Source organism: Odocoileus virginianus, chromosome 9, assembly GCF_023699985.2.
Source record: "Odocoileus virginianus isolate 20LAN1187 ecotype Illinois chromosome 9, Ovbor_1.2, whole genome shotgun sequence".
Taxonomy (NCBI): domain Eukaryota; kingdom Metazoa; phylum Chordata; class Mammalia; order Artiodactyla; family Cervidae; genus Odocoileus; species Odocoileus virginianus.
In genome coordinates, this window is record NC_069682.1 from 77,521,977 (window position 1) to 77,530,009 (window position 8,033).

General features: G+C 46.3%; 1 long non-coding RNA gene across 1 annotated transcript; it reads left to right on the top strand.

Annotated features, from left to right (window-relative positions):
- The first annotated feature begins 5,099 nt into the window (after positions 1-5,099).
- Positions 5,100-6,802, top strand: LOC110125453 (uncharacterized). The gene is made up of 2 exons (XR_002310068.2): positions 5,100-5,267; positions 6,682-6,802. It is a non-coding gene; the product is annotated as an uncharacterized lncRNA (long non-coding RNA).
- The last annotated feature ends 1,231 nt before the right edge of the window (positions 6,803-8,033 follow it).

Below are 8,033 nucleotides of genomic sequence, written 5' to 3' on the forward strand. Positions count from 1 at the left end.
AGGAAGGCGCTCCGGTGCAGAGGGGATGGTACGTCCTGCCTGTGAGGTCACGGACGGGCCAGCGCCCGAGAACTGCCGGCCGCTCTCCCTCCTCGCTGTGAAATGTTCCCGTTTCTAAGTCTGGACCTCATTTTATTTGATTTTGAGGAAGGACCTTTGGAAACGGGCTGTCTTTGTTCCGTTGCAGTAGTTGTGGTTCTGTCTAGCTCGTATGAAGTCGTCCTGGACAGCCTCTCGAGCACCGCGCGGTGTAGGCGTTCATTAGTGGGCAGAGAGCCCCACGCAGGCCGCTCTCAGCGAAGAGCCAGCACTTGGGGGCTGTCAGACGCGTGGATTTATCCTGAATACAGAATCCGCATGAAACGCTCCCTCTAGACGTTTATGAACACGGGAGGGGCGGGAGTGGAGATTGGCAGGGTGGGAGGGAGTCAGTTTAACTTATTTTATATATTACACAACACAGGGTAAATGACGTTTGGAATTAACGAAGCATATAATCATAATTACATGGCTGGTTCATCATCCTACCTCCCAGATCACGCCTGAAATCAGCAAACATCATAATACATGCATGCATGAGTCTTCGTTCAGTGCTGTCTAGCTTGGAGTGAGTGTTCAAAAGCTTAACTCTCAGGGTGAATAACCAGCTAGTCCTCCAGCAAAAAAAAACAAATCAGGCCCTGACCAAAGGCAGTGCAGGATTAAGAGAAATTGCATGTATCTTCCGCTCCTGACTTCACAGTTTGGGGAGGTGGGATGACAAGCGGGAAAGCTGCGGTCCCCACGTGTTCCTCACCCACGGCAGCAGCGTAAGAAGGAGTGCCCGAACCTGCTGTTTGCTAAACAGTGGCCATGCTCCAGGGACTGTGCCAGTCTTGTCTGTGCCAGCAGATGGAGTGCAGTATTTTACACAGAATAGACTCTCAATAGGTGTTCAATAAATAAATCAATATTTGATTTTGAAATATATATGTATTTATACAAATGTATTGCTGGCCACCTAATGTGAAGAGCCAACTCCTTGGAAAAGACCCTGATGCTGGGAAAGATTGAAGGCAGGATGTGAAAGGGATGACAGAGGATGAAATGGTTGGATGGCATCATCGACTCAATGGACATGAGTTTGAGCAAACTCTGGGAGTTGGTGAAGGACAGGGAGGCCTGGCGTGCAGCAGTGCATGGGGTTGCAGAGTCGGACACGACTGAGCGACTAAACAGCAACAATACATATGCAGTGTGTGTATATTCATACGTACACAGATATTTAGAAGTACAGAGTAAAGAAGAAGGAATTTTGCATTCAGTGGACTTGGGCCTATGCCTAGGCACCACATAATTAAATACATAGACTTAAGACGAGTTCTGTCACAGCTTTTCTTTTCCATCTTACTCTTGTTGATACTCACGGTCTCATAACTTCTACTTCACTCTAATAATCCTCAAGGAAGATCGTGTCATTTTCCTGAAAAAGCCATCTCTGAGCATGCTGTTGTTGTTCAGTTGCTCAGGCGTCTTCAACTCTTCATGACCCCATGGACTGCAGCACACCAGGCTTCTCTGTCCTACACAGACTCCCAGAGCTTGCTCAGACTCATGTCCATCGAGTCAGTGATGCCATCCAACCATCTCATCCTCTTTCGTCCCCTTCTCCTCCTGCCCTCAATCTTTCCCAGCATCAGGGTCTTTTTCAAGGAGTCAGTTCTTCACATCAGGTGGCCAAACTATTGGAGCTTCAGCATCAGTCTTCCAGTGAATATTCAGGACTGATTTCCTTTAGGATGGACTGGTTGGATCTCCTTGCAGTTCAAGGGACTCTCAAGAGTCTTCTCCAACAGCATAGTTCAAAAGCATCAGTTCTTCAGCACTCAGCTTCCTTTATAGTCCAACTCTCACATCCATGCATGACAACTGGAAAAACCATAGCTTTGATTATACAGAAATTTGTCAGCAAAGTGATGTCTCTGCTTTTTAATATGCTATCTAGGGTTGTCATAGCTTTTCTTCCAAGGAACAAGCATTTTTAATTTCATGAGCTCCCTAGATTCAGATCCTATGGGCACACGGTACATTTTGATATTTGGCCCAGACCCCTAATGGGGATAGTGGGTCCTTCTCCTGCCTCTGGAAGGGAAGCCTGGCCAGTACCCTTGCAATGCATGGGCAGCCAAGCTGACCGGGATGCCATCTGGGGTCTCGCTCGCTGTGAAAGCCCAGCTGGCGTGGCTGGCGACGAGCTGCCCGGCGGCCCTTCCCATGTTCATCAAGAAGGCAAACACGCTTCCACTCATGGTTTACTGTGGCATTTTGGGTTCTGGATATTTCAGTGTTCTGCAGACTAGCTGTGTAGCACTTTGTGCATATCTGTTATAATGGAGAGAGTGAGAACTCACCCTCTATATCCAGTCATAAGAAGCTAGTTCTCATAGGCCCTCTTTCCCATAATTAAAAATAGTAATGACGATATTTGTGTAGCACTACTTAGAGGACTGCTGTTTCAGTCGCTGAGTCATGTCCGATACTTTGCAACCCCATGGACCAGAGCACACCAGGCTCCTCTGTCCTCCACCATCTCACGGAGCTTGCTCAAACTCATGTCGGTGATGCCATCCAACCATCTCATCTTCTGATGCCCTCTTCTCCTCTTGTCCCCCATCTTTCCCAGCATCAGAGTCTTTTTCAGTGAGCCAGCTCTTTGCATCTGGTGGCCAAGGTACAGGAGCTTCAGCATGTATATGTGTTGAATGCTTAGTCATGTCCGATACTTCAGTCCTTCCAATGAACACCCAGGACTGGTCCCCTTTAGGACACACTGGTTGGATCTCCTTGCAGTCCAAGGGACTCTCAAGAGTCTTCTCCACACCACAGTTCAAAAGCATCAATTCTTCAGCCTTCTTCATGGTCCAACTTTCACATCCATACACGCGTACTCAGAGGTCTAGCAGGAATACACAGATACACAGATAGTTTGAGGAGCCAGGAGGGGACTGTGAAGGCCTCAGGGATCAGCTGCAGGGGGTGAGTAGACACAGACGGTGGGGCAGGGAGAGAAGAGGTTCCTGGAGCCCGGCTGTGCTGGTCCGCTGGAACAGGCCTGGGTGGAGCAGACTTGCAGAAGCAGTATTCACTCCTGCCCACACTGACTCGGCAGACCGGAGCAACACAGAATAGACACCCCGCCTCTTTCTCTTTCGCTGTGTTTTCCGCTGGAGCCACCCTTGTTTCGTCTCTACTGGGCGAGAGGGCAGCGTCGCTGGGGTGAGACCACACAGGGCCGCCTCGCTGGGCGATGTCGGCAGAGTGCAGAGCGGGCCTGGGCAAAAGGCAAACAGGACATGGCCAGGACAGCTTTCCTTTTGTCTTTTCCCGCCTGGGTTCCCCTTCAGCTGCTTCGCTCCGCTCATTGTCACAGACTTCCGGAGAGGCAGCCGCCCCCTCTGCCCCAAGCCCCTGGAGCCCACTCCTCAGTCCTGCGTGGAATCCGCTTTCTCTGTTTCTCTCCTTCCTTGGCACTTACATGGGCTCCCCTGGTGGCTCAGCTGGTAAAGAATCCGCCTGCAGTGCAGGAGACCTGGGCTCGATCCTGGGTCGGGAAGATCCCCTGCAGAAGGGAAAGGCTACCCACTCCAGTGTCCTGGCCTGGAGAATCCCATGGACTGCATGGTCCATGGGGTCACACACAGTAGGACTCGACTGAGTGCCTTTCACTTTCACTTCACTTGTGCTTATGTATCAGTTTTTCTGTAATTACACTACCTGAAGAACAACCTTAGAATCCTAGTGGCTTATAACCATGTTTATCTGAAAAGACCGGTTTTGCATCTCCAGAGCATCTCTGATAGGTACATTTCCCCGGAGTCATGTTTTATTTGTGGTTTAGTGTGTTACTTTTTTCATCTAAATTTTTCTTTATGTGCTAATTTGTCTAGAGCCTTTCTTAAAGTCTTTTTATGAAAAGAAATTAGAAGGCTGTTCCTGGGAAGGCTTTTTCAAGTAATTCTAAGGGACCCAGGGCTTCCGTGGTGGCTCAGCTGGTGAAGAATCCGCCTGCGGCGCGGGAGACCGGGGTGCAGCCCCCGGGTTGGGGTGCGCTGGGGAAGGGAGCGGCTGCCCTCCGCAGCGTTCCTGCCTGGAAAATTCTAACGCTCTCACCTTAGGAGACTTAGGGCTGGGCAAGCCCCCTCTCGGTGCTCCCAGAGAACCTGGAAGCCTCTTCTATCCTTAATCAGCTTTAATCTTAAGAAACTAGAAACGCTGTGTTTTCTAACGCTGACCTTGATCACGTGAAGACTGATCTACGTCCCGTCTCAGTGAGCGCTCAGTTGCTCAGTCGTGCTGACTCTGACTCCGTGGACTCTAGTCCGCCAGGCTCCTCTGGTCATGGGATTCTTCCGGCAAGAGCACTGGAGCAGATTGCCGTTTCCTTCTCCAGGGGATCTTTCTGATCCAGGGGTCAAACCCGCGTCCCCTGTGTCTACTGCATTGCAGCGGTTTCTTTACCACCAAGCCAGCTGGGAAGCCTACATCTCAGTGGGACCCGAGACAGAACTAAAATGATCAGTGTCTGTAAATGGTACATCGAGTACAGGTGTCGCTTTACAGCATCCTGCTTATCCAAGACCCAGGCAGAGGCCAGAATCCGTAGGTGGCACTGAGCCTTGTATGTACCGTGTTGTCCCCTAAATCTACGTACCTATGGGGGGCTTCCCTGGGGCGCTAGTGGTAAAGAACCTGCCTGTCAACGCAGGAGACGTGAGAGAGGCAGGTTTGACCCCTGGCTCGGGAAGCTCCCTTGGGGAGGGCGTGGCAGCCCACCCCTATTCTGCGGTGCATTCCATGGTGTGGGACACCACTGAGCGACCTACACACATAGACCTATAATAGAGCTTAATTTACTCATTAGGCACAATAGGTAACAACTAAAACGGATAAAAGAATTGTAACAGTATGCTGTAGTGACAGTTATGTGGATGTGGCTCTCTATCTCTCAGAATACTTGGTTTTACTGTACTCACCCTTCTTATGAGGATGTGAGGTCATAAAATGTCTGTGTGATGGGGTGAAGTGAGCAGGGTGATGTCAGCCCTGTGAGGCAGCGTTAGGCTGTTGTAGACCTCCTGGACACGTCAGAAGAAAGAACAGCTGCTTCAGGTGACCCTGGGATGTGGAGATTTGATGACATGGAGGGTTGGACGCCAGGAACATGTGACCACGACAAGACATTCAGGGCAGGACAAGGTTTAATCACACTACTCGGAATGGCAGGCAGTGTGAGTCTCATGAATTTTTTACTTCTAGAACTTTCCATGTAATACTTTCACACCAGGATTGACTATGGGTAACTGAAACCACGAAAAGCAAAACTGCAGATAAGGAAAAACTACAAACTGTCAGTGAGGCATATTAAATTTAGAGCCAGTTATCATAGGTATCCAACAGGAAGTGGGCAATTAACTCCATGCCTTGATGAGGAGTATGTTACAGGACCCTTCTTCACAGAAAATAAGGGTTGCCCAAGTGTTTGGGCAAAAAGAAGTTTTGTTGGGGCTTTAACTCTAGAGCAGGAAATTGCCAGGTGGCTCACTGGTAAAGAATCCACCTGCCAATGCAGGAGATACAGAAGATGTGGTTTGATCCCTGGGTTGGGAAGATCCCCTGGAGAAGGAAATGACGGCCCACTCCAGTACTCTTGCCTGGAGAACCCCATGGATGGAGGGGCCTGGCAGGCCACAGTCCATGGGGTTGCAAAGAGGTGAACACAGTGAATGAGTGAGCACACACACAGGAAATTCCTACCTTAGAAAACCCCAAAAGCTAAACTTGTGGGGGAAAAAATATAAGGAAGCATAAGGAAAACTAAGGCCCCAGTACCAAAGAAAGCACATAAAATCTCCAGATCAGTTGGGAACCAGAAAAGGGGGTTAAGGCAAAAATTACAAAGGCAAGAATTGAGAACTCTGGGGAAAGAAAAGGAGAAAGATGAGCGAAGGTTGTATCTTCTATAAATGTCCTTAAATACCAGAGCATCTAAGGAGCAATAAAGGTCTGCTCCATTTACATCTTTAAAATATTGCATCACTTTAAACATCATAGTGAATTTCCACTCGAAGTATAAAACTCATGGTATAGATTGACATTCATTTTTAACAAATTAATGCTTTTAACAAAAAAGTTTTCCGTGAAAATGTGTATTATACAGAAGACAATTATAAAATTTCTGAATTAAAAGCACACATACACGTAAATTCAGGGAGTAGTGTCGTCCAGTTTGAGGAACCAAATTTAAAGTTTAGTGCTCCCTTCTTTCAACCCTTCCATGTCCCTCTGTAACTGAGTGCATGATCTCATTTGTGCCTGATGTTAGAGCCCTGAACTTGGGGCTTTTAATGTCTATGAAGCCTGACCCGAGTCTCCTTGTCATGTCTCCTCTGTCCATCCCAGAATGGATCTTGAAAATCACTGCTGGTAACTCATCTTTATCATCCCTCTGAGTTTGGCTGACTTCAAGGGTTAGAAATAATGCTATGAGTTTATAGGGCGTGGAAAAAAAAAAACTGATTTAACATTTCTTGTGCATTGATGATAGGCAAAATGCCTGAGAGACATGTTTTATTAATGTTTTTGTTTGTTGGCATCTTTCATTGTTTTGCATACTAATCTTTCTTTGTGTTTTAATTTTGTCAGGACATGTGGTTTTCACAACCAGAGGAAGTCTAAAAAGGAAGTTTTGGCAAGTACCTCTTTAATTTGATGGTTGTAGACAGGGAGTATGAATAAATTGCGTTAAAATGTATTAATTATCCAATGTGGCAGTCGAATCAGTTTCAACAGGAGGTTGCCAGTGTTCTCCATTGTTTTCTGTTCAGCAGTCACGGCCCAGAATCATTTTCAGAAACTACAAAGCAGAGAACATTAGGAACATACCAAAGTTAGCAAAATGAATAGCAAGTGCTGTTTGCAGAACTTCTCCACTTAAACAGTTGCATTTATATTACTAATTCACTTCTTTGCAAGGACAGCCTAACTGAACATTGGAGAAAAGAAATTTGATTGCAGTAGTTTGGAAGGAAAGTAACCCTCCCTCGTTGCCTGGCGGTCCAGAGTGTCCCAAAGAGTCGAACACGACTTACGAGTAAACAGCAGCAGCAGCCCTCCAGCGCGGAGCCCGTCCCTCGGGACACCGTAGCACGCAGCCTAACGTCTTTCATTATTTTAAATGGGATTCATTTAAAACGTTGCTTTTAAATTAGTTCCAACAACGTACATTTATGACAGCTTTTGAAGTTAGCTTTTAGATCCCTAGAATGTTACATATTAATTCATATACAAAGATTCACGAAGGTGTTCCTCATCATCACAGCTGATATGAATCCTTATCACACACCTAACTTATCTTTTGAGGTATTATCCTTTTTATCATGAATTATTTTTGTTTACATCTTATCTACCAAATTTTAGTCTACATAAAGCATGTATTTGAAGGAACTCATAGCTGCAAGTGACAGAAACCCAGTTTCAAATAGGGAGTTTACTGACTCATATACCTGGAAGGCCAAGGGTAAACCTGCTCCAGGTAAGGGTATTTAAGGTGTAAATGTCCTTAAATACCAGCTTCCTTCTATACCTGCTTTCTGGAGAGTTTTAATCATAAATGGATGTTGAATTTTGTCAAAGGCTTTTTCTGCATCTATTGAGATAATCATATGGTTTTTATCTTTCAATCTGTTAATGTGGTGTATTACATTGATTGATTTGTGGATATTAAAGAATCCTTGCATTCCTGGGATAAAGCCCACTTGGTCATGATGTAAAAATATGGAATGCTTCACGAATTTGCGTGTTCATCACAGCACTGTTTATAATTGCCTGGACATGGAAGCAACCTAGATGCCCATCAGCAGATGAATGGATAAGGAAGCTATGGTACATATACACCATGGAATATTACTCAGCCATTAAAAAGAATTCATTTGAATCAGTTCTAATGAGATGGATGAAACTGGAGCCCATTATACAGAGTGAAGTAAGTCAGAAAG